This window comes from Notechis scutatus, chromosome Z (assembly GCF_049901735.1).
Source record: "Notechis scutatus isolate UNSWTSFEM ecotype Mainland chromosome Z, rNotScu1.2, whole genome shotgun sequence".
Taxonomy (NCBI): domain Eukaryota; kingdom Metazoa; phylum Chordata; class Lepidosauria; order Squamata; family Elapidae; genus Notechis; species Notechis scutatus.
This window is the reverse complement of record NC_142025.1, coordinates 37,844,496-37,866,452: the sequence shown is the minus strand read 5'-3', so window position 1 is coordinate 37,866,452 and position 21,957 is coordinate 37,844,496. Positions and strand designations below refer to the sequence as shown.

The window sequence follows — 21,957 nt, the reverse complement described above, 5'->3', positions numbered from 1 at the left end:
ATAATCCTACAAGCCATCAAGGAAATTATCCTTCAGAATGCCTGACTTATCTTAATTGCATATCTGAACCCTTTTTACACAAGTGTAAAATTAACAAATTAGTTTGCCTGTTATTTGGCTAATTTAAAACACCTCTTTCAAAAGAGAGGATTTTTTTTTTCACACAAGAGAATTCAGATATCATTCCTCAGCCGCAGATAGATAGATAGGTAGGTAGGTAGGTAGGTAGGTAGATGAACAAGGGACCAAAAGTAAGATAAGATTAGCAGACCTCAATTTTTTAAAAAAGAAAAAAAGAACCATTATTAATCTAATTCAACAGTCTGAAAAAGTTTATTTATTTATATTCCACATATTTTAATGAGCATACATAGGAGTTTTCATAGTTCTGTCTCCTGATCCTGGGGTCTATTTGAGCTGAGCAAATGATTGTCACAAAGTCTTCTAGTGAACCTTATGGAGCAGTAGACTTTTGAAACTAGGTATTTGCAATCCTACTTCAACCCTATTAAAACTACAGATCTGATATGTTGGGTGGGATTAATGGTCATTTTCTCTAATAAACAATGGCAGATTATTGAATTTGAATGCTGACATCCTTATGTACTTTCCAAAGAAAAATTCCATTGAATAGACTGATGTAAAATTATGCTTGCATATTTTTCACAATATTTTGGCTTTAGATTTTGACAGCAGAATGGAAGAAAAAGAAATAGAGAAAATCACAAAGCACAAAGACCTCTAAATTGAAGTAGAATGATTGTGGCTAAGAAAAGCAAAGATAATACCAATAGTGATAGATGCCTTAGTACAAATTCCAAAACTCTGGAGCACCTTTTGCTCACCTTTAGCATCGGCTAAAATACCATCAGTCAACTGCAAAAGTCAGCTTTCTTTTGAATAACTTACATTCTGTAATAATACCTTCAACACAATCAAACAATATCTGATTATCCCAAGTCCTTGGGAAATATCTGGCTGACTTATGCAACAATCTATAATAATAATCACTACTAATAACTGTGATTTAAATGCTGATTTTAAAATCAAAAAATATCCCTGGCACTTATTCTATTATATCTTACCTCAGCAGCACAAATCAGTACTGACTCAGTAGGTGGCCTTTTTGCTTAATTTGTGAAGCATCTGTATTTTCCTTGGAGTTCTACCCAAAATTTGACATGGTCCAGCCCTTCCTTTAATTTATGATACAAGATGAGAACCCACAATAATAGGAATTCTGGCACTGATTTATAAAGAAAGCTAGAATTAGTTAAGAAATATGCTTTATGTTACAGTTCAATATTTAAACTTTCTCTGTGTAAAAAATAGACATCAAAGAGACATTCAGGACAAAGAATCACTTGTGAGAATCATATCTGTTTTACTGAGAAATCGTGCAGATTGATTATGGTTCCTATATTATTCCCACTTTACAGAAGGAATAAGTCCTGATACATGGTAGACTGATTCTGTAAAGATATAAAAATAATGTAGCAGGTTCTATGCTTGAATTCTATCTTCTTCAAACTTCTATTAATTTATAATGAAGCAAAGTAATTATATTGCAATGAATTGACCCTGCACTGAAATCAATGCTTCTGAACCATAGAACTATAAATTTTAGCCAGTCCAGTTTACAATGCTTCCTGGTCAGTCATGATATAGCATGTTACATTACAGTTGCATGAAAATGCATTGGTTATTCCAAGGCGCAATTCAAGGTGCTGGTTGATACCTTTAAAGTCTTCTTTGGCTCAGAGCATGGGTATCTAGGACAGTGTTCCTCAACTTCATCTACTTTAAGTTTTATTGACTTCAACTTCCAGAATCTCTCAGCTATTATTCTACGACTTGAAATCCACACAAGTTAAAATTGTTGAGGTTGAGGATACCATCTTTACCAGATCAATTTCTGTGTTCCTGAGTCACAGAGCAGAGAATTCCCATTTACCAGAAGGCTGGCAGGAAGGGCTCATTACCCAACAATGAGTATATTCTATGACAGCATCCTTCCTGTTGAACAGCTTGCCTTCCAAAGTGAGGATGGCACCCACTCTCAGGACATTTTTGGAACCTAATAAAAACGTTCTGAAAGCTTTTTGGATACTGACAGTACATTGACGATTATATTAGCTTTAGACCAGCTCTAAATAACAAACAAGCAAATCAGACTTTAAAATAAAGACGTCCTCTTGCTTCTTTCAATCTGTATTTACTTGAAATCTATCTTCAGTTTCTTGTTCATCCTTTTATTTGTTAATGTTCAGCTGATAGTCCTATTTGAGTTGGTTGGCATGTTTTTAAACAGCCTCATAAACTATAGTTGATTTGGCTTTATTTTGTTATTTTTCATGTATTTTATTATAGGTTGTCTCACCTGACAACAATTCATTTAGTGACTGTTCAAAGTTACAACAGCACTGAAAAAAGTGACATGAGCATTTTTTTATACCTTCAACCATTGCAGCATTCCTATGATCACTTGGTCAAAATTCAGAAGCTCCATTCTGGCCTGCAACAGGCCAGGGGAAGTCCACGGAGGCCCAAATGGAGGATTGGAGGGGCGCATGCGGCTGAGAAGCTGGAGAGGAGGCTGCTTGATAGATCTCCACAAGGTAAGTGACCGAGCATGGCAGGTTGGGGGGGGTAAGCAATTGTGGGAGGCATGAGGTATTCCGTGGGTTGGGGAGGGTAGTCTTAGGCAGGTGGCCTGTTCCATCACTAGGCCCACAATGACCTTCTCCACCCTGAAATACCTCATGTGACTTAACAAGCATCGCATGCGATTAGCGAATGTCTGGATGAAAGTAGGTATTGATCCCATTGAAGGTACAAGATTCACTCCCACAAATCCTTGGGTTATGAATGGAATGGGCATTCATTATATTTGTAACTCAAGGACTACCTGTATTGTGTTTTATTTTTCAGATTCTTTCCGCTGTGTATTTTGTACCTGTTTAGATGTTTTTTTTTCTTAATATATTTAATTAAAGCATCAATTACACTAAACCCTGATTCTAAAATAGCAATGAAGTACAGAGTAGAAACAAGACATTACAGAAAAGTAGTACAAAAATATACACTGGAGATACTTATTTTCATCTAATTCCAATTGTAGAGAAGAGGGCTTTCTGGTGTTCCCCACATTCTATGCTTTGGTACATTTCCTTGTTTCAGGGACTGTGTGCTCTGACATTTGCTCATCTGCTTGCTAGTGATATTTATATACCAATTAAACCAAGGAGTAATGCTGAAATCTTCAACTACCCTTATTTTGAAATATTCCTACTGGTTCTAGCAAAGTGTTAATTTTGGCAGCTTCACAAACAGGACAAATTTATTTTCTAATGACCATTTCTTTGCCAAAAAAGCTCATTTTGAAAAATTTATGCCTTCCAAGATCTAGTGTAACATCTATTTTCTCGGAAGAAAACAGGTTAATAAATAATACTATGCCTGAGGTTTATTAGCCTTTTTTGTCATTCATCCCCAGTGGGAATTATAGCAAGGAACAGTTGCCCTTGTTAACCTGCAAACATTTTTCACTCAACTAGATCATTGACTCTGGCTCAAGGGTCCAATTTTCTTTTTATTCATTAAGCACATTGGGAAGCAAAGTTCCTAACCCTTTCCAGTCTAAATGTGGAACAATCACATCCCTTCACAATCAAATGCCAATGTGTTGGAAGCACCACGTTTCACTGCAAACTCTCAGTGACGCAGATTTTTAACAATTGAAGGATATTAAGTCAAAAAGTTGTTTTCTAATTGAAGGTGCTCGGGGGATTTTGAGAACACAGTGGAAGTTGGTACATGTGCCTTTCCAATTATCTTTGCTGAAATCAGGGGAAAGGGCATCATAAATCTCAGGCAGCAGCTTCCAGAAGCTAAGCTTGGGAATTAAAGCCTGTTAGGATAACACATCTGATGACCACAAGCATCACTACTGCAGCCAGCCGACAAGAATGTAGCATTTCAATGGGGAGTGTTTACATTGCAATCTCAGTTTAGAAAGAAAAATAGCTTCCGTGCAAAAAGTCAATGGCTCAGATCCAAAGGTCCCCTTTTCTTCCACTGACCCAAGAGGAAAGGGGTTCCTCAATTTTGCCAATTTCCTGCAGCTCCCCTCCCTTCTATGCTATTCCATAAGGTTATTCAGCCCATAGGAAAGTTACACAGTCCTCAAGGTTCTGGAATATATAGGTAAAGAAATATTAGAGGCCCAGAACTGACCTACAAGTTAGCCGACATTTTTTTCCACATTTTTCCAGTTTGGTCCTTATAAGGACCTGAATCAGAAGAAGGAAATACATATGAGGACCCTATCATCAGTCAAAAGGATATACCCCCACCCCTCCTCAAATCAATCAGCAAATTCAAAGGTTGTAAACGTCCAGTTGGGGGAGTTTTACCATAATCTGCAGGCAAGGATAGACCAAGAAGATTTGTTATGTAAAATTGGAAGTATACTTCCTTGCATATTTTTCCTCTCTAATAACAACAGTGTTGCTGAAGTATCATGGGAAGAGAGTTTCAAAAAGGAAAAATGATGACCACAATGCCATAATTACAGCCTTGTCTTTTTTAAAATTTATACATGCATTGTGCATGTAACACATATGAACAAGAGTAGGGATTTGATTATTTGATCATAACTACTAATTGACATTTTTTTACCTCTCTCTGTAGATATCTCTAAACGCTGTCATTTGCATTAGCTGTCCATTTCAGAGAAAGATTGTATAAATTACCATAGCAGCTGCAGCAGCAAACTGATGTTAGTAGATGACAGTAGGTCAGTGGCCCATACTTTTACTTCACTGTACTAATAGTGGAACAAACCTTCTATGCAGGGGTGGGATTCAATTTTTTTAACAACCGGTTGGCTTAGTTGGTGGGTGTGGCTTGGTGGTCATGTGACTGGGTGGGCATGGCCAACTTGACATCACTTACATCAAGGGACGCTTTCCTCGCCTGGCGTCTCATGACAGTGGGGATGCTGCAATGGTCGTAAGTGTGAAAAATGGTCATAAGTAACTTTTTTCAGTGCCATTGTAACTTTGAATGGTCACTAAATGAACTGTTGTAGGTCAAGGATTACCTGTACAAAAATACGAAAAGCTTCTTTGCTTGCAAAAAGCTGCCCTTAATACCAATCATTAGATTAAAAATACCTTCAAGCCAAAGTAACAAATCAGGCAGGGTGCTAGAGCATCTTGAGGAATTAAAATAGTTAAAATGCAATAACTATCAGCAGCCAACTCTTGCTCATAAAGTGAAACCCTTTAGCAGAGAGGTCATTTAAGCTCTCCAGAAAGAGCACACCCAGGAGAAGCAATCCTTAGATCCATTTGCACCACTTAAAGATACCATTTGGTCTCACTCACCTCACAAGATATCCTAAGGAAATCATCCAGATTTAAGGAAAGGTCACATGCACTCCAGAAAGGCAGTAAAAAATTCAGTGCCCAGCTTGCATCCTGCCTCTTGGAAGTACACCTCAAAGGACAGTGCCAGATACCACTAAAGCAGAGAAGGAAGACCTCCTCCCCAGATAGAAAAAGAAACCATGAAGCAGGAAAAAATTCAAACACAATACAAATAATTAAACCACAACAGTAGCTGTTGCTTGTTAAACCAATTATCAGAACAAATAGACACAGAAACTAGCAGATTTCTCAAACCAGTTTATTTTCAGGAACAGAGATTAATCTTTTTCCTTCCAACAAAGCTGAATAGGGAAAATTATCCCATCAATAAACACATAATTGAACATCACCAAGCACAGAATTAAACTTCACCAAAAACTAGTTTTAGACCAAAACTCAGAAAGGGTATGTAAACTCACGTTTGAATGTCAATCTTTCTAGCTAGCCAAGAAGAAATATTTCCAGGGGAGTATTTCCTCCCAACAGCAGTGTAAAAAGCTTAAAACAACCCTTCCCCTTTAAAGAAAAAAAAACCTCCTTCAGAGACAGTCAGTCTAGGCTGTCTACCAAGAATGTAATAAAGGTGGAAAAAAACAAAAGGAGATTTCTTCTAACTACCAGTTCTCTGAACTGCTTAGAAAGTGAACAAGGGGTTCTATAGAATCAGTTAGAACCAGTAGAATCCCACCCCTGCTTCTATGGCTCTTCCATTTTTTATTCTGTGGAAGAATGATTTAGAATTGATTTGATTTTTGACCATCCCTGCAGTATGGCAAGTCATTTCGCCATGTGCCTTGGATAATACATGAGCATTTGCAGAGTGTTCTCTTCTTTAAAAAATAACTGGAATATGAGATTCTTATTACTTTCAGAAGCTGTGGCCTTTTGATATTACCTACTAGGTAAAGGACAGGATCAATATGACAAGATCTGATAAATTCATTGAAATACACAACGCGTGTGATTATTTGGAAGTATTATTGATAGCATACCTGTTGAAACTGTACAAGTTTTGATTCCCATTGAAGAAGTCAGTGATGGGTGTAATAGCCAGAAGAGAACTTTTTTCCCCCTCTGTTCTGTCACAGGTCTTTCGGAAATCCAAATCTAGGGCCCCCACAGTAGCTACTTCTTTGCAGCCTGCCAACAATAACCTTCTCCAGAAGGCAATGAAAAGCAAAGAAATGAGATCACAAGGTGCAAAACGGAACTCCAGAGAAAAATGTCATTCATGTGTTCCATGTAAGCCCTAACACCTCATCACTTCAGTTTATATGACTCAATACATCTCTGTGTCTGTCTCTATGTCTCCTCTATCCAATGTCAATAATCTCATACAGTTACTAGCCAACAACAGTTTTCATTGTTTCAGTTTCATGTTTGCAATCCAAACTCTAAAGAACATTATTTAATGCTGCCATCTGAGAGGCTACATTTCTGTAATTTCTCTTTTTCCTCACCATAAATCAAGAATGGCATTTGCACATATGAGGATGGCACTAAAATGTCCATCCTTGACATTTGTGCTTTAGAGCTTGCCAAAAAAGGGCTGAATTTTTTAAAAGAACAATATCATTCAGTTTAAAGGAAAAATGTCTTAAGGAAAAAAAAACTTGATAAATTCTCATGCATCTGGTGCAGAGCTAATGTACTCACAGTGAATGTGAGATGTATGTTAGTATCCCACCCCTTTTTATAATCATCTCCAGTGGTTTCCCAGGCATTATTAAATCTCAAAGGAAGAATGTGACTATATGGGTTGTAATAATACACAGCATTAGCAAGAGGGATTTTTATATTTCTTTTCTGTCGTATAACCTATTCATTTTTTGCAGTCTAAGTATTAAAGAACACCTCAGGTAGGACAATTGACCAGAATTCTAAATAATGGGTAAAACATGTAATGGATTGCAGGCATGACTCTCTTTTGAAAGGAACAAACCTTTGGAAAAACAATATTTACCTAATTATACTTCTGTCCTTAATCTGGCTAAGGCCAGAATCAACTGATCTGTCTATCTATTCTCTCTCTCTCTCTCTCTCTCTCTCTCTCTCTCTCTCTCTCTCTCTCTATCTATCTATCTATCTATCTATCTATCTATCTATCTATCTATCTATCTATCTATCTATCTATCTATCTCTATCTCTCTATCTATCTCTCTATCTATCTACCATATACCTATCTAAACAATTAATATAAATTTAAAATAACAATTAAGCAATTAACAAAATATAAATAAGAACATGGGAGATTATTGGGATAATGTACCAAAACTCACATGCTACACAACGGCAGTCCCCAACCTTTGGGGCACAAGGGACTGGCTCCATGGAGAAAGCTTTTTCTGCAGACCGAAGGGGGCGTGGTTTTATGTGCTGCCTGTATCCTGTGGATGGGGCTTCGCTTGTTTGTGCAGCCCAGTTTCTGGCATGCCGTGGACAGGTACTAGTCCTTGGACTGAGGGTTGGGGACCCCCGCCATATAATGCAACCATCTTGGCAGCCACTATTTGTTGTTGTAGTGGTATAGGAATATGAACCCAGGTTCCTGTAGCTCATTACCATATTAACTTAGTTTCAAGGATACTGCATTGTATATTGTAATTTTTCTGTTTCAAAGAAAATATGTGGAGTTTGTGCCTGTTAGGAGAACAATGCAGAACAAAAGGCAATATACAAGTCATAAAAAAAAAAAACTAGTGCTTAATCTCCAAGAAATCTAATGTGAGTTTAAATGGCCTCAGATGGAAAGTATGAAGATTACTGGAAGCAAATGTGTTAGTCCACAAACTCTTCATGACCTTCTGGTCAAAAAAAAAAAAAAAAAGTGAGGAGGAGGTGATGGACCCCTTATGCAGGAAGCTAAGAAGTACAGATCATTTTTAAAAATGCACACAAATGCAATATCTGAATGACTGTTGGAAAAGAGAAAGGAATCTCTAAAGAAAATGGATCATATTTTCCTGGCTGACCATTCTTATTAGAGGAAGTAAGGAGAATCCAGATTCATTGCCAGATTACTAGGACTTACTTAGCATGCCAGAATCACTTTCCAATTGAACTAAACAGAATAAGAATAGAAAATACTCCTATTTCAACAGTCTTTAACTGTTGATTACCAGACAGCAAACCAATTAATTGTGATCTTCATTAGTTCTTTTATAAATTGGCACCTATTGGGTGCAAGAAATTGGAATTCCATTTTCTCCTTCATACAAACTAGGGAGTTGAGTTGGAAATTCAATTCTGGAAAATACCTGTGAAATACTAAATTACAAAATGTTAGAAGACAGAACAGAACTGTTTTTCTCTCTTTAAACAGAAGTGCCATGATATGTATGTGTGAATGCATGTGTTACAAATTAAGTTTTAAAAATCACTTCTCCATTCCAAACACCACCTGCATTGGCTTGCTTACATCAGATTTATTGTCTTCCTAAATAAGTGCAGTATATCACTTTGGAGAAACCTTTTCCTGCAGGTCAGCAGTGGTCCTGTGTGAACTCTGATCTTGTATGTACATCATGATCTTGCATGTACAGCTGGAAAGTTGCAACAGTTGTTGCAACAGTTCCATTTTGTCCTATGGGTGCCTATTGCTTCAAATGAAACAAAATAATTAGCAAAACATGACTTTCTAAACCTACAGAACAATTAATTGAAATAAGGGTTTTCTCTACCTCAGATCAGACATATTGCTCTTTTGTTCAGTTCTGTTTTTTATATGCTTCAAAAATTAACTTTTAAAGTTGTAGTGTGATTAATTAATGCTTACACATGTATTTATTTTTTCCTGCTTTGTGGGGTGAAATGTCTATGTAGAAATTGCCCTCTTCATTGTTTTGCTAGTACTAAAGCTATGCAAATCATAAAAAAGAGCAAGTAAATAGCTCTTTCCAAACATTAAAGCAACTTTGTCATACTTCAAATGTTTGTTTTACAGTAAGTGGCGTGCCAACTGTTGCACCAGAACTACCAGCAAAGTGGTATAACACACACACACACTTCTGAATACAACACCTGGCCATGGATATGTAATTCATTGGTTGACAATTAGCTAGTGAGCCAGATTCGAGATTATATTTTCCATATATAATTTTCTAAATTATTTTTGTCTTGATTAAATGACTAATGTCTTAAATGACATTTTAATTTACTTGTAACCAGGATACCACACATATTTAATAAGTAGCTAAGACCATCAGAAATTATGCTTTGTGCACTGAGATTTGCAGAGTATCATTCTGCAATTACTTGTGGTTCATCAAGTGTTTTCCCTGAAATTTGGTCCCTATGCTGATGTAAATTATTCATCAGCAATGATTTCATAAGGCCCTACCCTGTATAAGTTCTGAATGACTTCTTTCTATTTATCTTTCATTCTCCCTTTCCTTTACCTTTTAAATGAATACATTTTTGTAATTTTAATTTAAATTATATGTTTAACTTATATAAAAAATAAATACAATTTTTATTCTTAAAAATTGTTTTATATGATTGCCTCTAATATTTTATCATAAATCTCTTTGAGATATAACTGAGGAAAAATATTTATTACATTAGTGGACCTTTCGTATTTTAAGCAGGTTCTTCTGAAATTCCTCCTTGTAATATTATAGATGGGAAAAACTCTACATCCTTGCTATTTTCTACATACAAATAAGAAGTCCTTTAAAAGTTCTTCTGAAAACTGAAATAAAAGATGATTCTTGACAGTTTGCAAAGTTAAGTTTTGGAATAGGACAAATTGCTGTATAATTTTGAAAAGAACATTTCTTAAGAGGTGCTTGCCGTACATATTTTTATTTTCATTATAGGATTGATTAAAGAATGTGGAATGTGTTGAGGACAATCTTTTAAGATGGATGAGATGGATGTTAGATGGATCTAATATATAAAGAATTGCTTCAATTCAGATGTGCTGCATTTCAGACATGAGAACTAGATATTACAAATCAGAGGTAAACAGCCTAAAATTAGATTAATTCAGTTTTAAAAAACCCAGCTGGAAATGATTCCTGTAAGACCAAAAGAAAAAAAAGATTTAGGTTTGTGGCATCAAGCAGATGGAATAAAACATAAACAGAGATGAACCTCAATTCCACTGTAAATGGGGCCTGTATTTGGAACACAGCAGGTTTTGGAGGTCTTTTGTAACAGCTTCATTAGTGCTTTCAATAAAATTATATCTCTGGGATCTGCATTCCTAACTCCAGTTATATTATTTGCCTGGCATCAGACCTCATATTAAGGACAGCACCTACTAATGTATTTAAGAGAGTAAAATGTGGCAACTGGTTTGGGGAGGGGGGGTGAAACAGTTTTCTCCTACCTGTATAAAATTTTACATGAGAAAGCAGGGGCATACAATGCCTTCTGTACATTTTGTCATTTTTCTTGTATCACCTTAAATTATAAACTTAGGCAAGTAAAAAGACTGGTTTTATTTCCATCAAGGCTGATCTGTGCCTATGTTTAGAAAAAAAATACTGATCTTGGGGAAAATTTAAATTTAACAGGATGAGCAGATATTTTAATATACACCTGTATGAAGAAACAGTTTTTTTAAAAAATCAGAACACTTTAAATAGTGGGCAAAACCTGGATTGAGCTCCATTAACAGTTTGGCATATTGTTGGTGGTAGAGAGTGATGGTGGTGTGAGAGAATTCTGTGTAAGAAGTTACAAACAATAGCATTTAGGTTTATGTACTTAGCACTTTACAGCACTCTATGGTGGTTTACAATTGTTAGCATTATCTGCATATTGCCTCCCAACAATCTGGGTTCTCATTTTACGGACCTCAGAAGGATGGAAGGCTGAGTCAACTTTGAGCCTGTCAGGACTGAATTCCTAGGCCATGGGCAGAATTTGCCTGAAATTATGTATTCTATCTAATTCACCACTAGCAATCCTTATACACAGAATGCCAGCATTGATTCTATTTTACTTATGATCAAAGGCCAACTTTGAATGTCAACATTACTCCATGCCACTTGCTGACATGACAATATATTTATGAAACATCATGCAGTGTCAGATCACATGATGCAGATTTGGTTATGCAGTATCATCTGTATGGAATGTTTTTGGGGAAAAAAGAGGGATTCTTCTTTTTGTTTACTTTTTATAAAGCTAATGAAAAAAAATGAAGAGAAAGTTAGCCAATGGAACATTTTGCTTTCTTTGAATTCAGGGTAGGTAAACATCTAGAAAATGAGCCATTATGTGGAAGCAGAGAAGTATTGCCTTTTGCTTCATTACCCTCAGCCACTTTATCTTATTAATTTCTTCAGAAGAGCTCTTTGTAATGCAATTGGCTCCATAGCACAAATGGGGCAATCTATGAAAGACATATGAAATTAAGCTTAACGTAGCATTTAAGGGAAACCGGCTGACACAGAGCTGACTTTGAGGCTTGTGGTGATGACTGAGAAATACATGCAATTTTAGGGACCATTGAATAGTTGTCAGACAGAGGTTTTTTTTTTCCTTAATACATAAATTCCACTCACATTATTAACAATATTAATTCATTCTGGTTAATCATGTGTGCCAAATGTGTTGATCAGTCTCAATTCTTGGGCAGTTCAATTATAAATAGTAATAACTGCCAGGTTTGAGATGCTAAAGAAAAACAGTTGTTATGAAACAACAAAATAGAAACAATCCATATTATCAGACCACCAAAAAACTTAAGAGTTTGGCACAATTATTAAAGCCATTGTTCTAGCAAGTTCAAATCCAGACCACACACATGCATACTGCTTCAATTAAAATAGATTTCATTTTCTAGAAAAGCAATGGGGATTTTAAAAATAAAATAAAATAATAACTCCAAATCATCCTGGCAAAGGCAAAGCTGTGAGATTTTAGGGGTATCTCCAATATCCCTACTCCAATATGCTTAATGGTTGATTATGAAATAGCAAAGCCTTTGGTTAGCAAAAATGTCAAAACTAAACATTTATACATTCTCAGGCTGTATTAAGACAGGGCTGCCTTAATTATCCCTTTATTCCTTTGTATGAATTTAAAGAGTGCGTGCTTAAAAAGCCCAGCAATTTAGTCTTCCATATGTTCCCTTTATTTGTTTAACTTGCTTTTGCTTATTTATTGATAATGTCTCCATTTCTTCCTTGGGCAGGCAAGGCTCATATGGATGGTCATATTATTAGGATTGTTGCAAGTGTAATATAGTATCATTCTATACATTGTTAAGAAACAATGAAAACTGCTGCAGAAACAATGCAGCAAACCAAATAAATATTTGTGCAGCACCCCTAGCAACTTACTCACTATAGGTAAATTTCTTGTTACATAGCAAGCACAATCAACATTACCCAAGCATAGAAAGCACCAGTCCCAAACACCACCATTTTCCCATAATGCAAACTGTCTGACAGCATAAACACAATAGCAGAACACAGAAACAGTAAAACCCTGACAAAACCCAGAAAGGCAAATTCAAAAGTGTTCCATTCCATATCAATAAGCCAGTTAATTGAAGATTGCCTAGATACATAACCCAAAGGCCCATAGTGATGTATGAGTCAGTATGGGGCTCATGAGAAAAGTTCAAACACTATAGGTTCCATGTCTGAAAAAGTTAATGTTGCAAACACAAATTAAGTAAATTGGACAGATTAATTATGCAGACTGTGTGTGTGTGTGTGTGTGAGAGAGAGAGAGAGAGAGAGAGACAGAGACAGAGACAGAGACAGAGACAGAGACAGACAGACAGACAGACTTTTCTTCTTTATGCAAGCAATAAAGATGGAATCACTTGCTCAAGGTAATAGGAAATTTAATAAAGAAAGCACCATGGGACCCCTCTACCTCAATAGGAAAGCACAAAACAAGAGGATTATGTTTCCAAATTTTTGAGATGATCGAACTCTTTGAGGAAAAGGGTGACTTTTGGTATACAATGTTGTTGTTGACTTGGATGGTAAAGAAGTCAGCAAACTAGCTAAACAGGGAACTAAATCCCAAAAGCATCCACTAAGCTGCATTCAGTCCATCAATTTCCATAAAAGGAATGTATGAAAATTCCAACTTATTCTTTGCAATCAAGAGGCAGGTGTTCAATCTAAGTAAGAATTAGTTATATAGAAATTAGCAGTATCAGACAAGTATCACAACCAGAGTAAGAACAAAAGTCAGCAATGGCTTCAATGCAACAGTTGCAGCTGCAGAATAGTTCTGAAAGCATTGGAGAAATTGATTCCCAATCCTTTTGTTCTCACGAGACCACATTGATTTTAATAGAAACCTTTCATTTAGATCATCTTTTTGCTGGCATAGCATTAAGCCTCACAAGACATGTGAACTTTATAAAGTCCTCTTTATGTCTATCAGTTCTTTTGTCAATTTATAAGAATGATGTTCTCCTGAGACTGACTGACTGACACACTCTCTCTCCTCTCCTCTCCCTCCCTCTCTCTTATTAAAGAATAAAAATTATTCTTTATAGACATGCCATAGTCTACCTTTTCTAATCTTCCCATAATCCCATAAGTCACAATTTCATTTTTCTATCTTTTTTTAAAGCAACAAATCCATAAGGGGTTTCCAATCACTAATAAAGTAGGTTAATTTTATGATTTTTTTTCTATTTTCATCATCTTCACCATTCATTCCTCCATTGTGAATCCTTTCATTTTCACACATCTAATAGCCACATAGTAGTAATAATAAAATAATCTTTTATGGTTCTTGACTAATTCAATATACTAATTCTAGGAAGAAAATCTTTGGTTTCAGCTGAACTTTAATCTTTACAGTACTTTGTATAATTATTATGTGAACACATAAATTTCTAACATTTTTACAAGTCCAGCAGGCATCCTGACTCTGTCTCAAGCTGTCTTTGTCTCAAGTCATTATGGACAGATATCTCAGGCTTCATTGCTTAAAAGAAAGATATAAAAATGAATGTAAGCTCATCCAATGAACACAGCTAAGGATTGGATGATGTTCAGAACTGTTTATATGCTGAAAAATATTTTGCTTGTGTTAATTTTTCCACCGCTATTTAACCACACCAGCCCATGGCTAGGAAGTTCTTCTATCTTGGTTTTGCTGGAATATGTTCAAAGAATAACCTATTATGAGCTCCACAACAGTATGATTTTTGTAGCATTTCTAATATTACCATGTGTTTTGTGCACGTTCACAAGTTTACATATGCATTAAAATAATCTAATAAATAATACAAATCATATAATTTAAATATTATTTGGTTATTAAATAAAGGTAAACTTTCCAATCGAGGTCATCTCCTATAGCTTTTTGGGGCATATTCAAGTTGCATTGGCAACATGTGAAAGAAGTTTCTTCTAGGACATTTTTAAAAATTTATTTTCAGTATAGTCTATAACTAGGGGATTTCCTGCTGAGGTCCATCCAAGTATTAGCCAGGTTTAATTCAACTTATATTCTCAAATTTAGCTAGATGCTGCCATGATGAAGGAGCAAAAGCATAAAAATATTGTAATGTTTTTCCTATTTCCAGCGTGCTGAAATATCCTTGGATAAGTGCTTAGTTTGATTTCTTTCTTTTTTTGTCCTGGAAAGAGATCTCTCTGGAGACTAATGATAGCTTTTGCAGTATTTAGGTTCTTATAAATCTACTTACTGAATAAAAGTGAAGTCATGCAAATCCATATTACACCTCTAAAAAAGCACAGTCCATATTGGACCTCCAAAGCTCCAAATGTTTTCAACCTTCCAAAGCTTAATCCTCCCATTTTTCAAAGTCTGCCTCAAAATGATAAATTTTATAAGTTATTGATCTTAAATATATATATATATATATATATTATATATATCCATTAAAGTAACACAATGCTGCCAGCCAATCAAGATACAAAAAGAGCCAAAAAACAGACAGAAGATATCAGACACCCCCATCAAGCAGAACACAGCAAACTCCGAGACCAATAAACACAGACCAAGACTCCCAACCAATCAGGATGAAGAAAAAACCATTCTGGCACAGCAATAGGCTGCCCCAAATTTAAATCTGAAACCACTGTAAAAGTCTGACTCACAGACGGACACAATACAGAAGCCTGATGATGGTAGATGAGATTCTGCTGAAACGTTGCTACAACTTTAAAAGAACTACAATGACGTGGGAAAATACCCGAACCAAGCCGAACACCATACATGTGAGTACCCGCGAAAACTTAAGAAAACATATATATATATATATATATCTTTATATTTTTCATAGGATCAACTTTCTTTTTTGTAATGTTTTCTACCTTTGTCGCTAGAATACAGTTGACCGGAAGTATTGTTTCATTTCATTTCGTTTTGTTTTTATTAGCATCTCGGAGAGGAAGGAGGACACAGTATGGTTCAAGATTCCTTGAAGATTCCAGAGTTTGAATGTATTAGGTTTACTTTACCCAATATCTGTCTTCAGTCCTTCTTCCTCTTTTACTGCTTTTACCACTTTGGACATTGAAGGAGAGACAAAGTTTTGGCACTTGTTTTTCTGATGGCCTCAACCAGTGTTAATTGATGTTGTTGTTCTGTGTTTGATGTTGTCTCTCCATCTTCTTCTGCATATGCCTCATGTCCTTTGACCATCTCTTTTTGTCTATGCCTTGTATTATAATCCTTACCTGTCATTAGAGGTTTTTGACTTACGACTGTTATAGAACTTGCCCACTAAGGTTGTAAGTCTCGACAGTCCTAAAGCAGATTGCCCAGGTGGCCCAACTGATTTTTTGATGTGGTTATTAAACAAATGCCATGATCACTATGCAAATGCTGTGCTCTTTATACAAATACCAGTTGTTCATCAAACCAATTGTTTTCTATGGCCCAGTTTTCCAAAAACTGAAAGTAAATGATGATTTGGGGCAAAAATATTATAAAGCATGATTACATGACAGCGAGACACTGCAAATGGCTATAAATCTGAGATGATTACCAAACATCTATCTTGTGGTCACATAATCACAGAGGGTGGGAAGGGCTGCCATTGAAATTTTGGAACCAAAATTTTCCCTGGGGAAAAACAATTATCAGTCTAAGTGACTGGTCTTGGGCATGCTCTACCTGCTTACATTGGTAAATTTAGGACAGGAAATACAAACTCTTGAATGCTAGATGGTTGAGTTTATCAGTCTGGGATATGCAATATGAGTTAGGTGAAGAAGTAAAATGGGAGAGATATAATAGAACAGGGACAAGAACAGGATTTTTTGCTTCTGGGTTTTTAAGGGTTATTGGTGGGGTTAAAATGTGTTAAATATATTTTACACTTTATGCATGAATAGTTTATATAATTCCCCTCACCAAATACAGGCAAAGAAAAATATGATGATAGAGGATTCTGGAAATGCAAAAAAAAAAAAAAAAGTTAAAGCGCATCAGGTTTGCCAACTATTCCACTTTTAAGGTTGGATTCCCCCACCCTCTTTGTACAGGCATAGAATCCAGTGCATTCTAGAGAGAAATTTCTTATCTGGCTTTCCTACAAATATTTACACATTTGAATATGGGAGATTTGAACTTTTAACAAGGTACATGATATATTTTGCTAATCAAACTAAGTATCAAGAGGAAACCTGTCATCTTTTTGGTTTTCCTCCATCGGTTAACATCAGCAAATGAAACATATCAGAAAGATTCCCCACTTCCGTCTCAAATAACTCCAGCAAGTCATTAACTATACTCTGGCTTTTGTCAACAGCTGGGTAAACATCCAGGGGAAAAAAAAATCTGAATCAAATAGTTTATTTAACATTCTTCTTTTCCAGCTGCTGATTAGGATAAATAGTTTGGATAAAAAGGCTATCTGCTCCAAAAATCACAAAAAAAGAAAGAGTTCAGTTATCAGATGAGTTTAGATTGGGCTCCAAATACTTAAACAACAAAAGATTTCTGGACACTCTTTGATATTTTTGTCCATCTTCAGGATATTGTGTTAGCACCATGTCAAAGCAAGATGAACATAAAAATGACGATCATTAGACAAACACCAATGGTTTGGAACAAAAGACTATAAGGATGAAATTCCAGGCACAATACAGCATTTTGAAAGTATCTGAATAGGCTGTATGTTGAAAGGGTTTTATTTGCAAGAGAACTAAGGAACTGATATATCAGAACAATGAAAAATCTAATATAATAATCATAATAGAGAAATGTATGAGGTTATGGTGGAAAATTCTGTTAAGGCTTTAATTGCCAGCTAGGGACAGTGTAGGGAGGGGCAGGTAGAACAACATCAACTTAAACAAAACTCTGCCTGAATGGCCTAATTCCTGATTCCTCAAAATAGGGAGATAGGCTTTATGTACACTGAATTGTTCTGTTCACTTCATATATTAAAGTGAATCACTATATATATTTAAAGCACAGCTAGAATAAATCAGACTGAACAAGATTTATATATATATAGATAGATAGATAGATAGATAGATAGATAGATAGATAGATAGATAGATAGATAGATAGATAGATAGATATAGATAGATATATATAGATAGATAGATAGATATATATACACACACACACACATATACATATAGTCATAAAAGTGGCAAAAAGTCAGTATTTTTATGCTGCATTCACAGTTTACCATCCAGAGTCTCTTTTGAACATAATCCAGATCATGTTAAGCAAGTATGGGTGTAATTTTCACTGTAAGAAATTTGCTGGAAAATAACTCTGATCCACTAGGATTTAGATGTGAGCTTTGGAAGTCTGGAAGGGATAATAGACTTTGTCTTGAGAGATTGATTTCAGCTCTTTGAGGTAGTCCAGACCAAACTTGAAAGTGCGTCTCGCTTCCCCTGTTTTTACTCTCCAGAAAACCAGGGCAGGTCTCTTTTAAAATATTTTCTTTATTCCCATTCCTCAATTGGAGTCAGATTTCATTTACCAGACCATTTGCTAGGCTGCAGCTCTACCTTCTGTTTCCCAAGGCCGTTCTCAATTCCATTACAGTTTCCTATCTTGTTCTCTTTACATTCATGAGAACCATGGTGGAGACTGAAACATTTATTCAACACTACATTCTTGCTCTAGACTCTTTTATTTGACTATTACATTGGTAGCAGCATTTCGTCCAGTTCCACAAGGCTATTTCCTCTTTCCTTATAGGTGGCTACTGTAATCACATGTATATCAAAAGCTTAGCTAAGAACAGGAAATTAATGTTATACTATGGTAGCAGGGCATAATTCCAAGGCAATAAGGTAAGGAGTTGCAACATTTCGTTATGATTAAAGGAACATTTTTTATAAGTAGCCCTGAAAACTTTTAAAGAAACATATTTCTGCATATCTGAATATTAGTAAAATAAGGATTTTAATGCACTATTCAAACAGCAGCTACTTTCCAAAATAGTTTTTAGATTATTAGCCCCATACTATATGGAACTGTCATTTTTTTTAAAGAATTCATTTAATACTTCCACCCTTTCTCTTTTTATTTGATACTTGTAAAGTCATTGTCTTAATTTGTAGGTTTTTCCTGATGAAAAGAAAACAAGTAAAATATTTACATCATGTCAAATATTGCGCTCATGAATTCATGTGTGGTCCTGGAGATATTGATTATCTCTTGGCATGAATTTCTATAATAAAAATGTAAAGTTGCTGACTTTGTAAAAGATGTAAAGCAGGTGCTGAATCACCCAAAACTTCTCTTCCCAGTTCATTTTCTTCTATGTCAAATGTGGCATGCAAGCTGTTTAGATGATACAACTTTTTTCTTCATCCATGTGGAAACCATATTTTTAATACTATAAAGTTATTTTAAAGTGTAAGTATGCCTATGCTGCTTGTATATTTGTGCAGAAATAAACCATATGGAAATATATGAAGAACACATTCTAAAGCTATATTACTCTAAATGTGAAAGCCTGAACCTTGCCATTTATATTTTCTCTTTTTTAATCAGTGAAGCAGAAAATGAGAACATTTTCAATGTGGACTTAGATAATGAAGAGATATCAATTTTGATTTACCTCCAGAGCAATTATCTCCAAAGCCCCATTCATAAAGCCTTACCATAAAAAAATGATCTATATGAAAAATTTTAATGGCTCTGGGTCAACATTTCTATTCATTAAGAGTTAATGCTAGATATCTGAACAAGGAATAGGCAAGACTCTTTGCATACTAGGGTGAAAAGAATATGGGAATTACATATAATCTGTATGCAATGTATGAACATGAACATTATGACTCTGTGGATGAGCTGTGAATATGAGGACAGGCCCTATTAGGACGAAGGATCACCAATGCATTCCTTTGCTTCTTTGATAGTCATGTGGATAATTCAGGAAATCAGCATTGTTCTAAATCAAAGCAAGGAGGAAGGTCAGTTTTGTTATTCTATCTACTAACTTCAGCTAGAGAGTTAAATTGTGTTGAATGTCTCATTGGCAAGATATTTTAAGAGTGCACTAGCATATGGATTAAGTTAGTGAGCTGAAATTTTCATTCCAATTTCTCTACAGTTCTTCCCCAGTGCACTTTATAATTTCTTTATAATTTTGTTTGGTAATGTTTTTGTGCTTAATATATAATTACAATGGAGGCGCAGGCTTTATTTGTCTTTTTTGATCAAAGATTGCTTCACCCCTCTGTAGTGTATTGGATTGCTCCATTTCCTGATCTAAAATAGGAACAACTATGTTAAACAAGTATGTTTAACTTCAAGTTTTGAAACCAATTAAGCTACCAACAAATGAAAAATCTATTGCGCATTTACTTACACATCCCTCAACTGTTTTGTTATTATGCTAACCATGTTTATTCATCATTTTTCCCCTATACTTTGCTAAACAAAACCAATGTAATTTGTTTTCCATTCAACTGAATTAGATTTTTCTTTTTCTAAAAAAAAAAAATTCAGAATAATATTTCTATACAGTGATGGTATGACCAGTCTGATAGAAAACTCTGATAAACTTTCTTTGTTCTGAAACATCTCAGTTTTACTCAATTATTTATCACTTCATTTTCAGGTGCTATCAACTTAAATAAAAATCAGTACAATGGTAGTACTATACTATTGAAAATTCATTCTACATCTCTGAAATAAATGCCCTAAGAGAAAGGCTGTAGTTAAAGAATAGAATATATGCTCCATCTCTGTTTTTCAGGTAGAACCCAAAAAAGAATATATGTTCCATCTCTGTTTTTCAGGTAGAACCCAAAAAAGATGTATTTGTGAATTCCTGGAGAGCTGCTGACAGACAGCATGAAGAATCAGCAGTAGAGATATTCTTTCTATGCTTCTATTTTTGGAATCTCTCAATGCAAGATAATTTACTAGGAAGCCCTATTCTCATTATCTGTGCATAACTCAAAGGTGCATTTTAAGTGACAGTATAATGAATCCAAATGCATATCATAAGGAAATTCAAATCTGGGGCTATTGCCAGACATTGAAAAAAGCTGAGATTCTGGCGCTAGGTTGAGTGAAATACCATATGGATTACATTATTTAGGTGAAAGGAAGAAAATTTCACAGTAGAAATCTCAGAGTTATTTTAGTTTGTTTTTGTCATTTAATTTCCTTTGTTTCTTTAAAAGTTAAAGGCCTAAAGAAAAATAATATTCGGTAGGTGTGAAACTCTAACTCCTGGAACGTAAGAACTTTAGCAAGAATCAGAGCATGCTATTGGAGATCTCCAAACTTTGCCATCCTTAAATCAAAGAAAGATTTTAAACCATGAACGAAAAACAATTTCCTGAAGAGAAAGGCAGGAGAAAAGTGTATCTGTTCTATTGTTTTCCTTTGTCCTGGTTTTTCTAGTTACACAGTTTGTTCTTCACTTGCCTTCCAGGTTTCCTCAAGAAGCTTTTTTTGTCCACTCAAAATCAGGAAGATACAAAGAACAAAGAAAAGTATTTATAATTTTGGTACTAAAAATAGTATTTATGAAAGACCCAACAATTTTAATGATGATAATAGCAATTACAACAATGATCATCAGAGCACCTAACATCTTTTTTTATCATTCTGTTGAAATACACTACTATCCATTAAGAATAAAGAAACTGGTCATGCACAAGTCATAAAAAGTCATAAAAAGGAAGTAATTTATATAACTAGCAATAATACAAAGACAACCTTACTTTTATTCTTGCACAAAATATTAAATTATACAAAATGGGAATGATCTCTTAAGCATTAAAGTGACTTATTTTCTACCCACTCAGTTTTCTGTTCTGCTCTAGCATCCACTCTCAAAGAAACCAGAAACCTTTCTGAATGAATTTCATGCACAATAAAAAGCTGCATCTTGATAGCAAATTCGTACTTTAATGTACTTCCCCCCCAAAAATTCAGATTAAATTCTAGTGAGACTAATTGTATGTGAGTAGACACTTGGACATTCTAGAAACACCATTTCCCAAAGCTACTGCAGACATTTTTGCCTCCACCCAAAGAAGATGTGATTTATGACTTGAGAATTGTCTTGGATTTATACATTAGGTAGAAGCTGTAGGTGGGATTGCATCTACCAGCTTGTATGGATACA

General features: G+C 35.1%; 1 long non-coding RNA gene across 2 annotated transcripts in view; it reads left to right on the top strand.

Moving 5' to 3' along the window:
• Window positions 1-21,668, top strand: part of LOC148128826 (uncharacterized) — an 88,605-nt gene extending 66,937 nt beyond the window's left edge. The window contains exons 2-6 of one of the 2 annotated variants that reach the window (XR_015745942.1): window positions 2,471-2,618; window positions 4,693-4,798; window positions 19,730-19,783; window positions 20,615-20,780; window positions 21,259-21,668. This is a non-coding gene — a long non-coding RNA (uncharacterized LOC148128826). The remainder of the gene's footprint in view (window positions 1-2,470; window positions 2,619-4,692; window positions 4,799-19,729; window positions 19,784-20,614; window positions 20,781-21,258) is intronic. The other variant, XR_015745941.1, reaches the window with a different exon arrangement.
• The last annotated feature ends 289 nt before the right edge of the window (window positions 21,669-21,957 follow it).